Source organism: Pseudorasbora parva, chromosome 4, assembly GCF_024679245.1.
Source record: "Pseudorasbora parva isolate DD20220531a chromosome 4, ASM2467924v1, whole genome shotgun sequence".
NCBI lineage: Eukaryota > Metazoa > Chordata > Actinopteri > Cypriniformes > Gobionidae > Pseudorasbora > Pseudorasbora parva.
Window position 1 is genome coordinate 24927498 of NC_090175.1, and position 22120 is coordinate 24949617.

The 22120-nt window shown below is 40.1% G+C and overlaps 1 long non-coding RNA gene across 1 annotated transcript in view; it reads right to left on the minus strand.

Annotated features, from left to right (window-relative positions):
* Positions 1-2418: 2418 nt before the first annotated feature.
* Positions 2419-22120, minus strand: part of LOC137073160 (uncharacterized) — a 135458-nt gene continuing 115756 nt past the window's right edge. Inside the window, exons 4-6 of the long non-coding RNA XR_010904740.1 lie at positions 15720-15967; positions 15339-15507; positions 2419-2500 (exon numbers count right to left, since the gene is read on the minus strand). This is a non-coding gene — a long non-coding RNA (uncharacterized lncRNA). The remainder of the gene's footprint in view (positions 2501-15338; positions 15508-15719; positions 15968-22120) is intronic.

Below are 22120 nucleotides of genomic sequence, written 5' to 3' on the forward strand. Positions count from 1 at the left end.
GAAAAAAGCGGAGCAGGTGGGGGCGTATCGTGTGAGCGGAGCTAAATAATGACGTGTGCACGGCGCTGCTATTGTGTTGAGTCGAGTGCGTCGTAAAGCTGTGTCATCCCTAACAGCGGGAAAAACTTTATTCAAAATAAAAATATGGCTTTTAATCAGATACAGCCATACATCTATGATCCGGAATCAGACCCAGAGGCTGCAGTTGAACAGGAGCAGCAGCAAAAACGACTAGAGCAGGACGTCTCTATGTGGTACAAGTTATACACTAACTATATAATATGCTTAGCGGCTTGTGTTATTTACATATTTATACTTGAATTATATTGTCGTATTTTTGTTTTTGAAGGTGTACATGTGGGAAGTGCAGTTGTGCACGTGTGTGTGTGTGTTTACGCGTGGTTTGTGTAGACAATTGTAACGTTATTAAGCGGACTGGTTTTGCACGGCAGGCTAAGTTAGTGTTTACATAGAAAGACACGGAATAGTAGCGCATTTGAATGAAGAAGCGCGCTTATTTAGTTCAACATATTTCCCCACTCTTTGTGTATTGTTGTTTGGAGTGCTTTTACAATACACAAACATAAAGTTACACGTATAGTGGCCAGCTAAACAAATGTACACGCACTACACATCGCATGCTCCATTGATCAATTAACTATACGTGATCATGTTTGGGCTACTTGATGAGCATAGGCAAAAACACAGACATTTGAAGCAGTCTCACTCACCGCCCGCGGTTCTAACGTTGGGACCTTTATCGTTGGGACTGCTCCATCATTCAGCATTAGGCGATTGGAAAATCCGTCGTCAAGCTGGGCCTTGTTTATGAAACAGTCGGCACCGAAATGCAGCGAACAGATATAAACATTCGCGCAACTCAGTTGCTGATCCGGAAAAGCAAATTCCATCCACTGTTGCCTTACCGCGGGGTTTTTGGGGAATCTGTGCAGGACTGTCTTGGTCTGGCAACCAAAAACGCACTTTTTGATGTCATTGTTAATTGTGCACATCACCTGTGCAGCGCAGCCTACAAGCCAGCGCTTTGATGGGCGTAGCCTGTTACTTTCGCTCTCTCCCTCTCTCTCTCTCACGCTCTTCCGGTAGAATTGTCCGTAAGGCCCATACAAGGAAATTCCGCCCCCATTAACGTCAAAGGGGACGCATGATCGCAAAAAACTTGCCGAAACTTATGACTAACCGGAAGTAGTATTTTTGACAAAGAAATACTCCCATCAAACGTCCACCTTAACTTTTGAAACTTTGTCCATGTTTAGGTATGGGATTCCATGTCTTTAACAGTGTAAAAAGATCAGTATGCATGAAACAGCATTTCACCCCCCCTTTAAATTATTTGAGTCATATAATTTCAATGAATTCAAGTTCATAATACCATCTGTTCATAAATGATCTGGTTCTCACGTCAACTTAGTACTAGCTTTCCTTGTGTCACAACCGCACTGCCTGCACCATCAGACACAGATGCTGCGTCCCAATTCGCCTACTTATACTACGTCCTAAAAGTATGTACTCTTTTTGTGAAGAAAAAGTATATACTTTTGAGTGTGTAGCAGAAAAGTATGCAAGCTTCGGGACATACTACTTCGCCATCTTTAACGGACTCTGTCGCTTAGTTACGTGCATCCCGTCACCGTTTATCTGCCCTGTCAATCATCGTCAGATTCGTCACAGTTCAAATCTTCCACATTCAGTTTAATCTCCTAACCGTATCGGAGAGAAATGTAGCCGCTCGTTGATCTGCCATGTGTGGGTCTTTAATGCAGAGACTCTCCTCATGTGTTTGCAGTTTAAATATAATGATGCATTTAAAAGTTAATGGCCAAACGTGTCATTTCAAAAGTTCTCAATGCTGCTGCGGGTGAAATATAATGTGACAACACTGAATAAATATATTTTTGTCAGGTTAAATATTGATAGTTGGTCACTCAAACCCCTTTATCTAAACTTCTCTACTTAACCGTCGAACTCGCACATCCGTCATGTTTGTAGTTTTTTAATGCTTTTTATCCGCGTTTGTAGTTCTAATCGAATCCTCGTCCAACTCGCAGTGGGTTGTGGGCAATATCAGCCGTTAGAGTGCCCATCGATCCATACTGTGAATTCGGACCGGAAATAGTAAACCATCCGGGAATCTTTGGAATACTCTTTTCAACATACTATGATTTGGGACATACTAATTCTATTTTCGAATACTATTTAGGATGGATAGTATGCGAATTGGGACGCAGGGCCACACTTACGTTACGTGGCCCACTTGTTCGCAATCACCGGAATTCTGATCACCTGTGCATCATCACCAGAGCCACACATAAGCACGCCACACACTACCCCTCACTGTTCGGTCTCGTACCGAACCCCCGTCTGTTACCTGCGTCTATGAACCTGTGAATGACTTACCTGTTCCTGTCTTCATCATCATCATCATCACCATCGTCTTCATCTCCTGCCTCATCTTCATCGTCTTCCTCGTCCTCCCCATCTACAAAGGAAAGTAAACTGCCATCATCCATTAAGTGTTCTACGTGTCAAGATATCCTCCTGTGTTCTGCTTGTGTCCGATAGCTCTGTTCAATAAACTGTTTCACATTGCACTTACCTCTGTGCCCTCGTCTGTGTCTGACACCTTGGAATATTCGTGAGAGTTCATAAATGAATTAGCAATGCCTAACTCATAAAACAATTTGATTAATTAAGTAGGATCATTTCAATTATTGGTTGAGTCGGTTCACAAAATCTGTCTGAATTGTTCATTCACAAATCAGAATGTTTCAGTTCTCAAGTTCAAATCTCTGAATCAATTACCTGTATCTGTCAATGTAAATATTAAATGTTTATGCAAATGTTATGGTACTTTTACTTCATTTTTGAGCCTTGAAAGCTCCTGTTCCTGTTTATTGTAACTGTAAACATTCTCATGAAATGTGTATATAGCAGAAATGTATTGTGTGATTTATATAACACTATTAGTTTTTACATGTATATGAAATGCTTTGTAACACCATTGGGTAGGTTTAGTGGTGTGGGATAAGTAAGGGATAATGTACACCCAGCCGCTTTGCGCCGGGGTCCTGATCTCTCTGTCGGGGTTTATTCTGCGATAACAACCAGCTGGGTGTACATTATCCCGCTTATTACACGGCTACTAGAACTCAAATAAAAAAAATTACATTTCAAGACACAAAATATTGTCTTGAGATTAAATATTTTATTAGCTCTTACGCAAAGCTTCCGTGAAGAAAAACAGTTCCAACCTGATTTGCCATATGCCCTTACTAAAAATGAATGCTGAAAGGGTTAGTTCACCCAAAAATGAAACCAAGCCTATGATTTACTCACCCTCAAGTTATCATAGGTGTATATGATATTCTTCTTTCAGACAAATACAATCGGATATATATATATATAAAAATTCCAGGCTAACGATAATCCAAGCAGTAGTTGTAGTTGTGTTTGAAGTCCATAAAAAAAAATGCAGCTGTCCGTCAAATAACATGCTCCACACGGCTCCGACGGGTTAATAGAGGCCTTCTGATTCTAATCGATGCGTTTGTGTAAGGAAAATATCTATATTAAAAACGTTATAAAGGAAACCTGCCTTGAAGTCTTCCATTGTAACCCACGGCTGTTTAAGATGGCGCCAGCATTAAGTATAGAAGTAGTACCGGTCAAGATAACTCGTAGTACCCGGATGAGCGGTTGTTATCTGGAAATAACATACCGCTGGAATGCGCGATTGACCAATCAGAATCAAGTATTTCACAGAGCCGTGTAATAAGTGCATACAATACGTTGTAAAGTGCGTATCATATGCATGTGAAAACTGTATATACATTTTGGCGTATAAATCATACAATAAATACAATTCTATACAATTCTTCGATATACAGTAGTGCTATAGATATGCATTTTTATGAGATCAGGCTGAGAAATATTTTGCAGAATTTCACCAGTGATGTTCCAAAGAATAAAGTAAGTCATGTGGTTTTGGAATAACATGACAGTTAGCAAATAAAGACATAATTGTATTTTTTTTTTGAGTGAACTAGTCCTCATTACGGCTCTCCACACCCCTCTGGCACAGTTTCTACAACTCACTTTCTCTCCTTTTCCCTTCCTTTCCTCTCCAGTGAGTTGTGGCGTCTAGTGAGTAATGACAAATGTTATTACGCTCCCCTTTAGATTATTTTAGCACACACTGCCGAGTAAATCACTGTGTTTTCCTAAACCATGGGTCATTTGCCGACCCCATGTTTGAACAGCTGTAATGAACCCTCAGCATTAATAACTTCTCAGGGCTGAGAGAAAGAAACAGAAAAAAGGGTGAGACAGAAAGAAAGGATGAGGTGCTAACACTCTGTGTGTTTTGGAGAGTGGATTTTTTTATTATTATTAGAATGGAACTGACAGATATTGCTGTTTTCACATAGAGGAAGATATACTATACCGCAAATTTGATAATGCAAAAGAGGAGTGTAAAACTCTCAGCTCTGTTTAATATTATCATTCATGAACAAAATATATATTTCACACGAAAATAGAAAAATCTGTCATACTGTCAGTTTTTTACATGCTTTACATGCTTTTTTTATTATATATATTTTTTATATAGATTATAAAAGCTATAATTCAACCTGCCAAAACGGCTAGTAGTGACTGCATTGTTGTCATTTTAAAATTATGGTGACTGGTAGGGGACATGTTCGGTTCGCTTATTTTTGTTGTTGCCTCGAGATCTTATTGTTGAGGGGAAAAACATCTATTTCTCATGGCCACGTAAACAAACCTGCTTGATGATTAACGACTCTGGATAGGACAATAATATTATTTTTAATTAAGAACGACAAAATAAGGGTGGAATTATGAAATTATAATAGTGCTCACCACTCAGCAATAAGCCGCGGAAAATAAATCAATTTAGTACTATGAAGCAGCTTTAGGTGCTTGCACTTTGGGTGTCTGTGTAAAATCTGTGTAAAATTATGCGCAATAGGCACAATTCCCCACACCGAAATTCAAGCTCTGTAACAGCAAAAATTAATCCTGAGCAAATTAAATGAGTGAGGGAGATGAGGTGGGTTTGTGTGTCAACTCACTGTCAGAGAGATGAGAGAGCGCGAGAGCAAGAAAGCACTGGTATTACGTATCTGCAGAAAATGAGTATTGGAAGCATGTCAGATATTTAGTGTCCGAGGACCCTCTTGGAATTTCTCAGGACTTGTTGATGCTTTTTTTTTATTATATATTTTTTTATAAAGATTATAAAAGCTATAATTCAACCTGCCAAAATGGCTAGTAGTGACTGCAATCCTTTAACTTTTATTGATAACAAACTTTAAACGAATGCTGTCATCATGCGCAATAGTGTCACAACCGCACTTCCTGCACCATCGGTCCCATGGCGACCAGCGACATACAGCAACGCGGCGGAGGATTGCAGTGGGGTTCTGTTGCAATGCCCTCTCTACATGGAAGCGAACTCCCACTTATTCCACCACGAGAGAGGCCAGGTGGCGTTTATCATCTCCCTGCTCGCCAGCCGAGCACTTCAATGGGCACAATTCTTGTGGTAATTGAACACCCCAGTCACCGGCTCGATCTCTGCTTTTTGTTCCCATCCAAAGGAAATCTTCGGTCAACAAGCTGCTGAACTGTCTGTCCATGACCAACTCTTCAACATTCGTCAAGGAAAAAGAGAAACCACTGGTTCATACGCCTTATGTGTCCACACTTTGGCAGGTATGAGCAGGTGGAACAAATACGCCCTCATCACCACATTCCGCCACGGCCTTCTGAAAGGGGTAAAGCAAATAATCGTTGTTTATGAAGATTCCATGGGTCTTGAATTGTTAATCCAGAAAACAGTCAGTATCGCAACGACTGTATGCCTGTTTTCTCACCGCGCCCGCTGTCAATCCTCTGCCCGCACAACTATCTGTCGCACCTCCAGCACCTGAACCCATGTATATTGACACATACCATCTCACTACCACCGAACGCCAACGCCGGATTAACCAGCAATTGTGTTTGTATTGTGGGGGATACAGACATGGGATTTCCACCTGCTCGGTGCGACCTCCCCATCCAGCGTTGAGTACTATCCAACTACCTCCTCATACTGCTCATCTTATTAAGACCCTGGTGTATGTAAATAATTCTTACTCATCCATTTCAGCACAAGCCCTCATCGACTCGAGGTCGGCTGGGAACTTCATAAGTTAAAAAAGCCTCCAGAAACTGAATTCCTTATCGACAACGCTGCCCTGTCGACCTTCGGATAACCATCATAGAGGGAAAACCGCTGGGCCGAAGTCGTGTGCGCCATTTCTCACCCACACTAACACTGCGTGTCGGTCATCTGCATGAGGAAACCGCCGACATCATCCTAGGACGCCCATGGTAAAACCTGCACCAACCCCACATCCACTGGTCCTCCGGAGAAATCCTTCAATGGGGTGAGAATTGCTTCCGACACTGTATCAATCGTCCAGTGAAGGTTAAACCCAAATCCTCTTCAGTATATCAACAGCTTCCAGTGCAGTCAACGTCAGTGGAAAGTCCTGACACCCAGATCAGCGTGACTCAAGAAGAGCCGCCATCTTCCCCAAGCTCGATTTAAGAAGTGCCTACAATCTCATTCGCATTCGGAAGGGAGACGAGTGGAAGACCGTCTTCATCACCCCCTCAGGTCACTACGAGTACCGGGTGATGCCATATGGGCTGTCTTCCAAAACTACATGAACAAGGTATTCTGAGACTTCCTGAACAAGTTCGTCATCGTCTATATTGATGATATCCTCATCTACTCACGTAACCCGAGGCAGCACGAAGAGCATGGACCACACGTGCTCCAGAAGCTCCGGGCCCATCACCTGTATCTCAAGTTGGAGAAGTGTGAGTTCCATACCGCCTCAGTTCAGTTTTTTGTGTGCATCATTGACAACCATGGAGTCAAGATGCACCAGAGGAAGGTGGACACCATTCTACACTAGTCATTACCCAGCACCATCAAAGAGCTGCAACGTTTCCTGGGATTCGCCAAATTCTACCAACGCTTCATCCATAACTACAATCTGCTCAGCTCCCCGCTCACTTCTATTTCAAGAAACCGGCCCAAGTCTCTGTCCTGGAATCCATCCGCCAAGGAAGCCTTCCAACAATTGAAGCTCACCTTTCAATCTGCTCCGATCCTGGATCACCCCGATCCTCATCGTCAGTTCATCGTGGAGGTCGATGCCTCCTCTACCGGGGTCGGAGCAGTGTTATGGTGGCCATGGGTTAAAGACAACCTAGCTTATTTAATTAGGGTTTGTTTAAATATTAGGCCTAGCCTATAATATTTTTTTTTATTTCATATGTTGATGTGTTATGCCCAGTCTGTTCTCCCACTCAATTTAGGCATGCTGCATTCTGATTGGTTCGGATAGCATAGCCTACTGGGAGGTTGGGCGCAGCAGAAAAAAATCGTGCTATGAAGCGATTTAGAAATCGCAAATGCTCAAATCACGATTTTATTACAATTTCGATTAATCGCACAGCCCTATTCTTCACCCGCTTTAACTTCAAGGTAACGTATCATCCAGTAGACTTAAACAACAGGGCGGATGCCTTGTCTCGGTTGTATCAAGCGGATCCTGACCCTGAGAACCCTGAAACCATCCTTCCACCAGCCATGCTCGTCATTCCCATCCAATGGGCCATCCATCAACAAATCCAACAAGAGAACACCCAAAACCCTGCTCCACCGGGAGGTCCAGAGTGGCGCCTGTATGTACCACCAAACCATCGCCTTCCCCTCTTGGATTTAGCACACTCTTCACCAGGCTCTGGACACCCTCTTGCTCCTCTGTCAGTGCTACTGGTCGCCCTCCATGCCTCAGGACATCTCCTGGTACGTCAAGGGATGCTCAGTCTGCGCCATTGCTGATACTCCTAGGAGACTGCTTCCTCCTTCTCAAGGGTCCTCCTCCTCTTCCTCCTTCTCAAGGGTTTACCTGTGTCTTAGTGGTCGTAGACCGCAGGCTGATGTCAGGAGAGGACCCAAACCGCAGTACCAACCTGGCCAGAAGGTCTAGTTATCCATCCGGGACATCCATCTCCGGCTGCCTTGCTGTAAGCAGAGTCTCCGCTACTTAGGACCATTCACCATAGAGAGGCAGCTGAATGAAGTGACCTCCTCCTCCTGTCATCGACGAAGACCCCAACGTCTACCGGGTGAGAGCTATCCTTGACTCGCGGCAGTGGGGTCACAGCTGGAATACCTAGTGGACTGGGAGGACTACAGTCCAGAGGAGCAGTGGTGGATCAACAAGAATGACATCCTTGATCCCAACCTTCTGACTCAGTTCCACCAGGACCACCCTGAACGACCCGCTCCTTGAGGCCGTGGTAGACCCCGTCGCCGTCAACCATCGCAGTCGTCAGGAGCCACCTGTGGAGGTGGGGGTACTGTCACAACCGCACTTCCTGCACCATCGGACACATATACTACGCCCACTCGCTCACAATCACCGGCATTCTGATCACCTGTGCATCATCACCAGAGCCACATATAAGCACATCACTCACAAGCACTCTTTGTCTGGTCTTGCACCGATCACCATCCTGTGACTACTGTTGTGCTACTTACCTGTCTTCGTCGTCTCTATCTTCATCGTCATCATCGTCTTCGTCTCCACCATCTACAAGGAAAGTCATCAGTCAGTTAAGGGTTCATCGTGTCAAGATACCATTCTGTGTTCTGCCTGTGTCCGTTACTTCTGTTAATAAACTGTTTCACTTACCTCTGTGTCCTCGTCTGTGTCTGACAAATAGGCAATATGTTACTAAAATAATCTCTTACTAAAATAATCTCTAACCGTGCTTTCTCTTAATTAAAAATAAATATTATTATAGGCTTATCCATTTCTGATAATTCCAGGTTGCTATGGTTATGCAGGTTGTTTCTGCATTTAAGAGAAAATTATATAATTCCCTAACATAGAATCTCAAGACCAAGTCTCAAGACATCGCATGGCCACAACATAAGTATGCCGTTACCTTGACAAAATTATCTTGTGGCCATCACGTACCCACGAGTTAATATGTTGTCAAGACAAAACTAGGTGAACCGAACATGTCCCCTCCCTATCACCATACAAAATGACTTGCTTTCTTTTGTGGAACACAAAAGATGATGTTTCAAGAAATGTCAGTTTATCTCTTCATACAATAGAAGTCAGTGTGATGCAGCATTTATTTTGTATACCACAGAAGAAGAAGAAAAAAATTGGAAAAGATTTTTGAAACTACACAAGGGTGAGATTAAATAATTAATACTTTTGTGTGGATTATACCTTTAACATAGTGCTAAAAAAATGTAAATCAATCCACAGATTTCCCACCAATTTTTCTCTAAATAAAAAATGATGCAGATTCCTTTTAAGCCTACTCATTAATGCCACAGAAAGACTTCAGGAGTGGATGCTACTTGGCCATTGTGCTCCATTCCAAATGAAACAGCACTCATTCCTTAATTTCCCACAGTAATGATTGGGTATCTCTCTGTATGTGACCCCACACATGCTAGTGTCAGGGCTGTAGGTATATCCCAAGGTTCTACTTTATTAAGACAACATGTCATTACTTTTGTGCTAAGTTATAATTGAGAACAAAATGGATGCTTCTAAACAAAGAGATAATCACATGGAAAAGTGAGTTTGGCCAGCCCTTGCTTCTAAATATAGAAAAAAACATACATCTCTAAGAAACCACCTGAAAGTTTTCCTATTTTAGCTCAGCCTTGAGTCTAACATACAGTAAATAGTTGACACTTTCTTATATTTTTAAGTTACATTGAAGCTATTTTTTTCCTTTTGAAGTGAAGGTCTCAAACTTGAAAATCAAAAGCCAGCATGGCTACAAATGCCAGTTGGGTGGTTCTCCTTCAATCCTTCCTGTCAAAAAAGTGTGATGTGAATGTGTCTTGGTTACTGAGTAAACACAAAGCAACTGTTGTATATTTCTCTGTGTATGATTGCTAAACAGAGATTGGATGCTGAAAGAGGAAAGTATGCCCTAATGATGTCTGAACAGGTCTGGACAGGCTACAACAATGTGTGATGTTTGTGGCCTGGTCTGATGCCCTTAATATTATCTCTCAATCTTGCTCATTTTATTCTGTTATTGCTTTTTCCCTTTCATCTTACCACTCATCAGCATGTAGAAGCTGTTTCTGAACCATATTTGTCTGTCAGCACCTCTCAACTGGTCCACCTTCTCTGTAATTAAATCATCCCATGCTGATAATGTTGGATCAGTTTCAATGTGACCAAGCATCATTTGGACATATCTAATGATGTTATATTTCAACATCCACTTCTAGCTTTCATTCCACCAGTATGTAGGCACCTACATGATTTATGCTATTGGAATTTTTAAACACCACATGTCGCCACCCATACCATTCAGAGGTGCCACTTCCCTCTACCCATTTTCAGCAGTTGATTTTCTGCAAATTAAAGGGGGGGGGGGGGGCACTCAGTTTCAGTCAATCTCATGTCATCTTGTGTACCTATAGAGTAGTATTGCATCCTTCGTATCTCCGAAAAGTCTTTAGTTTTTATTATATTTATAAAAGAAATATAGGCTGTACCGAGTCTTTCCGGAAAAAAACCTGTGCCTGGAGGCGTATCGTGTGGGCGGAGCTAAAGAATGACGAGTGCACACAAAGCAGTGACGTCCTCAAGCGTGGAGAAACCCATGGCTATCGATCAGATTCAGCTAATACAGATATGATCCAGAATCAGATTCGGAGGCTGAAATATATTGAACAGGAGAAACAGCAACAGCAGGACGTCCGTCTTTACTGTATTTAGTGGCCTGTCAACATTTGTGTGTGTTTACTCGCAGTTTATGAGGACATGATACGGTTTATGGACTATTGTATGCGACTAAACCTTAGCAGTAGCAAGCAAAACGGTTTTGCACGTCAGACTAGTGTAACGTTATACATAGAACAACAATGGAGTAACGTTAGCGCATTTGAATGATGAAGCACGCGATCGTGTCGTTTACTGATGTTTACTCACGCGATGATAGCCAACAGCACAGACATTTGAAGCAGTTTTACTCACCGCCTGCTTCCAAAGCAGGACCGAAACTTTATTGCTGGGACCACTCCGTCAAAAACACACTGCTTTGGTATGATTTGGTGAAGTCCTCTGACAGCAGTGACCGTGGAGATCCACTTTGAGACGCGACTGAAGCGATGTTGTGAAGCTTCCCGTCATTTCTGCGTTCAAATCTGTTCAAATGCAGCGCTGCCTTCCTGGAATGCTGTGTTGAAGCGTTGAAGTCGCTTGATGTCACCCATAGGAATAAAGTGGAGCGCGGCGCGGACTATAACGACATAAGTGTTCACGGACGACTGGATCTGCAGCTGAGAGTGTGTTTATGGGCGTGCATTTCCTCTCTCGCTCTAGTCACGCGCGCGCACCCTACGGGGAGAAGAGCCCATACGGCCCATACAAGGACCTTCCGCTCTATCGACGTCAAGCCGACCCATACTCGAAAAAAACTCTCCGAAACTTGTGAGAAACCGGAAGGAGTATTTTTGACACAGAAATACTCCATCAAACGTCCAACATTAGTTTTTGAAACTTTGTCTATGTTTAGGATGGGAATCCAAGTCTTTAACAGTGTAAAAAGTTCAGTATGCATGAAACAGCATTTCACCCCCCTTTAAAGAAATGTTCTAGGTTCAATACAGATTCAATGCACATTTTGATAAATATCCGATAAATTACAATTTAAAAAAGCATTTGCTATGGAAGTAAGAACACAGGGTCAGGCAATAATAATGAATATTACACATTACTGTGGAAAAGTTTGGGGTTGGTAAGATACTGTTGGTAAGTCTCTTATGCTCACCAAGGCTGAATTTATTCGAACAAAAGCAATGGTAAAACAATTTTGAAATACTATTACAATTTACAATAACGGTTTGCTAAGTATTCCTGTAATGGTAAAGCTACATTGTTTCAGTATCATTACTCCAGTCACATGATCCTTCAGATATCATTCTAATATGCTGTTTTGGTGCTCAAGAAACATTTCTTATTATCAGTGTTAAAAATATGTTTGTGGAAACTGTGATGCAAACGGGTGGAACAGTAGTGTAGACATTATTTTAATGTAAATGTAAAGTTATAAACATTTTTCATCTTCAAAGTCATGACTACATAATGGCAGTACAAATGGTAACTTTCACATGATATGAGCAAGAACACCAGAAAAGACAAGAAAATTCACTCAGAATTGCATAGGTAAAGCATAATCATCTAAAAATAATTCAGAAAGCTTTACAGCTCAGATAATAATTTTTTAAGTGAGTGACTCATGCAAGTGCTTTATGAAAAAACATTTCAAAAAGCAAAACATTTATGTTTGTAAACTGATAATAATCCAAACATTAAGGGTCAGAATGACTAAACAGGGCAAATTAGTGTGAGAACACAATCTAATAAAAGCAGTAAGTACTGACAGAATGCAAATTAAAGAACACAGACGCAGCCAGATAATTTCCATAATGATCAACGCAATCTACCAAGAGCAGCACAAATTAACGTCTGGTTTAAGACATGCTTTTTTGAGCATTAAATAATGCTGCAAATAGCAGTAAATTGACTAGTGCAAACCTTAGTAAATCAACTTACATGCTTCATTTAAATACACTCCTCCCAAAAATGTTACGTCTGAAAGAGAAACAGAAAATGCACATGCAATAAGGTCACCCTCAAAAATGATCTATTATGCTATTTTTACTGCGTGTCTTTAATAAATCCTAAAAACAACAAAAGAGGGTTTGCACTGCTGCAAGTGAATCTAGCCCTAAGACTATTAGTTAAAAGATTATTATTAGGATTTAAATTATTAACCATCTGGTAATAATCTGCATCATTTGCTAATATATAGGAGAAGAAGAATTGGTTAAACTCTTTAAATCATCTTAATCAACATGTATGCTCGACCCTATACTGACTAAGCTACTAAAAGAGATGTTTCCAGAGGTCATAGATCCTCTTCCTAATGTAATTAATTCATCTTTTTCATTAGGAAATGAACCAAACACTTAAATTAGCTATTATCAAACCACTTATTAAAAAAACTTGATCCCAAAGAATTAGTCAATTATAGGCCCATCTCAAATCTACCCTTTCTGTCAAAAATACTAGAAAAGGCAGTCACAACTACCCTCCTTTTTTAGACATAAATGGTATCTGTGAGGATTTCCGGTCAGGATTTAGACTGTGTCATAGTACTGAGACTGCTCGCATCAGAGTTACAAATGATTTCCTCTTATCATCCGATTGTTGCCATATCTCTCTATTAGTGTTACTCGATCTTAGCGCTGCATTCGTAACTATCGACCACAACATTCTTTTAAGTAGACTCGAAAAATGATGTTGGCATTAGTGAAAGTGCATTGGCATGGTTTAAATCATACTTATCTGACAGTTATCTAGCAGTAAATGAAGAGGTGTAACGCCGATCACAATTTCAGTATGGAGTACCACATGGCTCAGGGCTTTTCACCCTGTAAATGAGACCACTGGGAGATATCAATAGGAAGCATGCCGTTAGTTTTCATTGTTATTCTGACGATACTCAGCGCTATACGTCTTCGTGTCCTGATGAAACTTACCAATTCACAAGATTGAAGGAATGCATAACTGATATAAAATATTGGCTGTGACTATTAATATCCTGCAACTTAATTCAGAAAAACTCTTAATGGCTGCCCTGTCAAGTCCTCATTGTCAGTTAAGAACCTGAGTGTGCTCTATGATACCAAATTTTAATTTGAAAGCCACGTTTCTAGCATCTGTAAAACCGCATTCTTACCTCTTAGAAAATATCTAAACTACGGCACAGGCTTTTATTGCAAAATGCTAAACAGTTAGTTCATGCGTTCAAGACCTCAAGGCTAGATTATTGTAAAGCTCTACTGAGTGGTTGCCCTGTTCTCTTAATAAATAAATTGCAGCTGGTCCAAAACACAGCAGCTTAGAGTTTTTACTAGAACCAGGAACTATATTAGCCCAGTTTTGTCAACACTTCTCTGGCTCCCTACTAAACATTGTATACATTTTAAATCTTGCTAATTACTTTCAAAGTACTAAATGGTTTAGCTACCCAGTACTTGAGTGAACTCTTAACGCATTATACATCACGATATTGCAGTCTCAAAATTCAAATCACTGCACACACAATGACCAATGCATCCCTGAGATGTCTGCAGAGAGTGTACTGTCAATTAAACTCCCCCTTGTAAATGACTCATCGTCACTGCATCCTCATTAAACCGTCTCCAGTGTGACAACTCTCGATCTTTCGATTCATCTTTCAAATCACTTACAATCTAATATGACGTCTGACCTGTAATACTGCCAGAATCATATTCATACACTGTGTGTTCATCCGCCAGAGAACTGGCACCCCGACTGAGCCTGGTTTCTCCCAAGGATTTTTCTCCATTCTGGCCCTGAAGATGTTTTGGTTCCTTGCCCCTGTCGCCTTTGGCTTTTGGCTTGCTCAGTTGGGGACACAACATTTTCAACTATATTACTAATTACTGGATCACATCACTGTTTTCTCCAGAGCGGCTGTACAGACGATATTATTTTCCTGTTTAACACTGTGAAACTGCTTTGAATCAATCAGCACTGTAAAAAGTGCTATATAAATAACGGTGACTTGACTAATAAAATGTATACCTAATTGTTGTACATGTTTGAGTGTGTATGAGAGAGGATTGTCTGGTTTGTCCTAGCATTTCTCTTATTCATAAGCTAAAATACAGCCAAATAAGAAAAAAATCCAGTCTTCAACCAGGCTTTTTATCATTAGAGGACCTTGTTCTGAGCAGGTATTTTAGCTCTTGTAATAAAGCACATGTTCCTTTACACTCTTTAAGCCTTTTGACATACTGCGTGCCTACTGTTCTCTTCAGCATCTCAAATACAAAAGAAATATAATGGAAAATGAGCAGTTGATATCACACCCTGTGTCATGTAATGCCACTGAAATAGGGATGCTAAGTAATATGTGTGCAGCGATTTGAAACAATATCACTGTACAATACTCCTCCATGTACCACAATGTCTGTGCAGGAGGAAAACATATTGGGTTAGGAGGACACACAATATGGCAGCGTTTGCCGCATTCATCCATCCTTCCTTGTACCACCTAGCAAGAAAAAAAGGGGGTTCCGGAAAGGTTGTGGTGGTAATAACATTGCTCATGTTGGGTAAAGAAGCAGAGAGGGTGTAAAGACAGACCTGGTTCCTAAGGGAGAACAGGCCCAGCTGCAAGCACAGGGTGTGAAGTGTAGGGTTTCCTCTGAACATGGAGACTGCCAGTCTGAGGGCTGTGCTTCACAGGTATGCCACAGACACTGAGGACGTTCATGTTTCAGCCCACACCAGACCACCTGGGATGCTTATCTCCCTGTGGAGTACCATGTTTCACACACACACATAGAGTTATACATATTAGGTGAACATGCACACACTTTTTCTCTCACACACCCGCGTTAATACACAGGGCCACACACATCAAGTTCATATACACACCACTGACAGCCACACACACCTTGTCTCTGTGCAGAACTCACACACACACAATCACTCTTACACACACAAACTAATTGACACACTCACCGGGTATGTCCGTCAAACAGACGAGCCTATAATGAGTAGATGTGCTCTAGCCGGTGACCCACGTCTGCTGTGGGCAGGTTTGTGTGCGTTGGATGAATGCAGGGGGTGTCATCCGGCCGGCGGGCTGCTTGACCCCTCATGGCCTCTCTGCTATCTGCAGTCACAGATCAATGCCCCCCAGCTTTCATTCTCCACGTTTCCTCATGCCACTGCTCTTAATGCCTCGCTTGCTACCACGGGTCAGTTTCCTATGTGAGCAAAATGTCATACTATTAAAGTGATGATTAGCATTGCCTGAGAGAGATTAAGTTTACTCATTTAGTGGTTCTGAATTATTTTAAAGTACTAAATGTCATTTTTCTGAAATGTCACAAACATTTCCAAGATAATGTCGTTTTCATTGTTTGATAAAAATCTGCAATAAAATGATTGCTACTAGTCAGCATTTGAAGTGAGGTGATGTCATGACGTCTCATTTCATCTAAAGTTTGCTTTTCAAAAATGTTTTAAATGGTTTATTTCACTGTTTGTTTAATAATTTAAACAAAACTGAACAAAAATGTATAATTTCCATTAAATATTTGATGTGATCTTCGTGTAATGAAAGCTCCAAATCTGGTCAAAAACAGTGAGGTACAACTAAATGTTCATACATTTTATATATATATATATATATATATATATATATATATATATATATATATATATATATATATATATATATATATATATATATAATATTAGTGGATTAATGATATAGTAGCATAGGGAGTTAAGCATTTGAAGCTGTGGGCTATTTCCACCTCTGCCCAGCTGACATGCAAAGGTGAGTGGGGCACATGACATACCCTGAAGCGAACAATTACCTCTTTTGTCTTGCTGTCATATAGAGAGTTCATATTTCTTGCTCTCTCACCTCTTCTCTGAACATCGTCTCATCATTATCACAGATAAGCCCTGCCACTGTGGTGTCGTCACTGAACTTCATTATATAGTTGCTCACGTTCCTGGAAAAGTTGTAAGTCTACAGCTTGAACAGTAGATGGCTATGGACAGAGCCTTGGGGGGTACCGGTACTCAAGATGGTGGCTTGGGAGGTCTGGTCATTGATCCTGACTGCCTGAGGTCTGTTAGTCAGGAAGTCTAGGATCCAATTGCAACGTGTGGTGCACAGTCCAAATGTCTTTGTTTCGTCAGTTAATGTCAGTGGTAGTGTTGAGTGCTGAAATGAAATAAATGCACAGTATTCTTACATACATGTTTTGATTGTATAGATGGTAGAGGGCCAAGTGTATAATAAATGATAGGGTATCCTATCCACAGAATGGTTTTGCCCTGAAGTGAACTGGATAAGGGGTCCAATGTGGGTGGGATGGAGGACTTGATGTGGGTCATGACCTGCTGCTTGAGGCACTTCTCTATGGCAGGGGTAAATGCAATGAGGCAACAGTAATTCAGGCATGTCGCCGGTGACTTTTTTTGTGGCTATTTTTGAGCATAGAGACAACTTTTTGTGTCAGAAATTATATTGATATTGATATTAATATTTAAATATTGGATTATTTAAAATATAAAATATACATAATGTCTTTATTTTATATACAGTATATAGTTTGTCAGGTATTGTCATGTTGAAATAAACATGACTTGATCATATTGAGAAGCATGCCAGCCACTACCTGTTTTTGAGCTCACATGTAATTTTTAAATAATTACGTTTTATAAGCTCAAAGCAATATTATGCTTCATATCCAGAATAAAGACTGTGTGACCTTTTTACATTTTAATGTTCCCTTTATGAGCATTCCTCAAAAGCATATTCAGAACTTGAAGGCTAGCAGCACTGCCCACACACATTGACTCAAATAGAGCCAAACCACAAGTATTTGAAATTAGGCTTTTAAATGTCCAAATATTCAAAATAATATTATAATATAATTAGGACTACATGGTTTATTCATAAGTACCTTGAGAATATTCTAAACTTTAATGCATCTTTACATAAGGCATTTATACACATGGCAATGCAGGTATTTGCAATAAGATGTATATTTATGTTTTATATAAACATTCTCATTCATATTATCTAATCTCAATACAGACTGAACTGGCCTAGCTCAGACAAATATACTTATTTGGACATTTTAATTTTAGGAAACGTATAATCTAATTTATAAAATGTTCTTTAGTTCTTTTTAAGGAATTGATTCACACACAAATTACATTACTTTCTGCCTTTTAATACAAGGAGATATTAGAAAAAAATGCTGCCATTTTAATGAACAATGGCAGCAGATTTTAAGCTCCAAAAGGACACAAAAAGTCTATACAAAATTTCATAAAAAAATGCCATAATTCTTAAAGGTTTGACACACCAAGCCGAAGAACTACACAGTTGTTAAAGACCTAACAGCGACCGACAAAAGCAGAATGTGTTGTCGGCTTTGTTAGGGCCAAAAATCTGTGCTTGAACACACCACAAAGACTACAGCTGACTACTAACTAGTAGGTCTGCACGATAAATTGTTATAAAATCACGATCTCGATTGACACTGTTCATAATTGAATTTTTAAATGACTTCAATTTTTTTTTATAATAATAAAACATTTTTTATATATATTTTGAAAGGACAGCTCTCACAAAGTTAAGGACTTCACCCTCAGCCAATGACAAAGCACCTTTTAGTCACGTGTTTCACGTGTAATGACGAGAATCAGCCGACCACTCAAGTCTCAATCTGAACTTGTTCCGAAAAAAGGCTCATATTCTATGGTGTAAAAGTATTTGTGATTCAAGCAAGAAGACGAGGGTCAGTCTTATGTGATTTACAAGGCATGCTTTGCCCTTGTTGCAGCACTGCAAGGTAACACCACAAATCTTTACCAGCGCCTAAAATGTCACCATAAAGTGCAATATGATGAAGCCATACAAGGCAAGAGGTCCGAAAAACACAGATATCTATCACAGACACCTTGTACAATGGGACGCCATACCCACATAACTCCAGTAGGAGTAAGGAAAAACTGCTTACCATCTAGCATAAGATATGATTCCAATATACCATGTAGATACAACGTTTACATTTATAAAACATTTTTGGTACTGCTAATTTGTTTTATCATGGTTCATGTGTGCAATAAACATTATACTTCATGAGAAAAAAATCATTGCAGAGAATCAATATAAATTCTAAGCTAAAAAATTGTGTTTCATATTTTTCCCAGAATCGTGCAGGCCGACTAACTAGCACACCTGCATGTAAGGAAATGGTAACACTTTACAATACGGGTGAACTAATGTGCATTAATTCATGCTTAACTAATGCAAAGATAATCATGAGTTAATGTATTACTAATGGTGAACTAACCAATTTATTAATGATTACTGCATCAGCAACTAATGAAGATACATCATGATTAATAGATTAATTAATAACTAATTTTTTATTAGTTAAATGTGTCATAATGTATTAATTCCTTAATGACATATTATATTAACTAATAGTGTAAATTAGCGTGTTAATTACCACAACGGGTCAAATTCATGCATTTCAACTTCCAGTTGTCTGTTTTAATTAATGATTGTAACATAATATAATATGTTATTAAGGAATTAATACATTATGACACATAATTAGTTGCTCATGCAGTAATCATTAATAAATGGGTTAGTTCAACATTAGTAATGCAATAACTCATTATTATCTGTGCTTTAGTTAAGCATGAATTAATGCACATTAGTGCACCCGTATTGTAAAGTGCAGTGATGCCAGTAACGCGTTATTTAGTAATTTACTGTAATCTGACAAAAAAATGTGTCCAGTAACGAGTAATATAACACGTTACTATTTCCAAGTCACTGTGAGTTACTATTTTAGTCATTTTCCTTAATTTCTTTCCATTTTCCTTAGTAAAAATAATATATATATATATATATATATATATATATATATATATATATATATATATATATATATATATATATATATATATTCTTGCTTTCTTTGTGTCTCGGGGAAAGTATTTTTTTGGGAAATATTTTTTTAATTTCAACTTAAAATGTCAGAAGATACACTGACGTTACTGTTAAAAATGCTTTTCCAATAAAGTGAGTGTTGACAAAAATGGTTGTCATTTCTATGTTGAGGCGGCAGGGGTGTTGTCGGCAGCGGCTAAATTGAACTAATAAAGTAACTTGTAATCTTAGTTACTTTTAAAATCAAGTAATCTGTAAAGTAGCTAAGTTCATTTTTAAATGAGTAATCAGTACTACAGTAATTTTTCAAAGTAACTGTGGCAACAATGGTAAAGTGTTAACAAAATAACTTGTATATAAGCATTAAGCAGGTATTAATAGCAGGGTTTAAAAAACAGAAAAACTAAACAAAAACAAAAACCATCGGATCACTCTGGGCAGAATCATTATTTGAACGTTTCTGTCCATTCATTCCTTTTGTAACACTAACGTTCCGAAAACGGTTTGATTAGAAAAAATACCAGTTGATAATGCTATTTTTTTTTAACAATTTTTGCCTATACTTTAATAATAATAAGTACAGTGTTTTTAAACAAAAAAAAAAAAAACATGAAGAGAGTTTTAGTTACTAAACAGGGCAAATTAACGTGAGAGCACAGTCCCCCCCCACCCCCCCCACCCAAAAAAAACACCAATGGGAGTGGAAAGTTCTGCGCATGATCTACTTACAACACGCAAAATAAAGAACATAGACACACAGCCAGATCATTTCCATAATGACCAACACAATCTACCTAGAACAGCGCAAATTAGCGTCTTGTTTAAGACATGCTTTTTTTGGGCAGTATATAATGTGTAAGGCTGAAAGTTTCTGGTGGAGCCAAGGGAGGGAGGAGCCAAGGCAGAGACGATGCGTAGACAGGGTGCGGTGGAGTGTTGTGTCGACAGGGCGTGGTGGAGTGTTGGGTTAAGACACTGGAGGCAGAGCCAGGGGATCCTCTGGTCTAGGCAGAGCTTGTGGTCTTAAGCACAGAAGCGGATCTACACAGGAAATGAAGAGGGGTTGAAGGGTACCAGAGGAGGCTGGGAGGGATCACAAGAGATTGAGGGCTGAACCAGCAGGAAATCAGGAAGTTCAGGGATGGATGGAACCAGTGGGGAAACAGGCAGTTCATGGCTTTGCATAACCTGGGGGGGTTTGGAAAAACAAGGGAACTGCCTCCTCAAATACATCCCATGAATCAATAAATGTTCCAGCAACCATAGCGATCACATCCACCAGGGTGGGGTTGTAGGCGGGGCTTTCCTCCCAGCCCTCAAACTCCACTTATGATCCCTCAGTAGCTCACAATGTTGTAGGCTCACACACTTGTCAGACACACCTTGTGGTTCAGGCTCCGGGGCGATGACTCCTTCCGTACTCTCTTTAGGATCGGTCTAGTCAGTCACAGTATGCTGAAGTCCACGGTTTGCAGTGACATACGGTTTCTCGTGTCTCCATCGTGCTGGTCGAAGGTGGCGGATCTCTGTATGCGGAGTGCGGATGGTGTCGTCCTCTGCCGGGATGAGGGTGAATTGTTGTTCACCAGTACCCACTCCACAAAAATGCGCTGGAATGCATGCCTTGGACCACTCGCTCAGGCTGGTGTGGTAGAGTGCACGCCACTGACGGATCCCAACTAGAGCTGAAGTATGGAACACAAAGCAAAACTAGTCCAGCAGACACTTACTGACGGCCTAAAGGCCAACTTGGTGTGTCAAGGCCCTTATTGAGTAATTCAATATCTTTGGGTGAAGATTTATGATGTTAATAACTTGGAGCTGGATCAGTATTACTTGTGAACAAATCATTCAGATTGGTTTCGTAAAACAAATTAAGTTCAATTACCATTTATTGTAATTGAATGGAAAGGCACAACTGATATATTCTTCAAACTTTCTCCTTTTGTGTTTCAAGAAAGAAAGCAAGTTCTAAGGGTTTGAGAGGACATTAATAAATGATAACAGAAAATGTTCCTTTAATTGGTGTTCAATTAATGCCCATTTCGGAAAAGATATTGATTGATTTCATACTTAAGTGGCCTCCTTTCTTTGGCCATATATTATAAAAGTCAAAGAGGTATCTACAGCATCCAGCTCAACATAATTTATGGCATACTTTGGACTTCATTCCAGGCGTCTTAAGATTTTCTATGAAGTGGTAAACTGCATGATGTAACATTTAGCTCTCACCATGTCCATCCCTGGCCATTACTCATCGGCAGCCAGCTGTCAAAGTCCACTGCAGTAGTATTAGGAATGCCTCATAAATTATGACTGCTTCATAAATACAGGGTAGCAAATCATTGTGTGGTGACTTCAGTTTACCTCAGCCTCCCTCATCCATCCTTACTGCCCACCGTGGCTCAATTGCACTCTTTGAGTC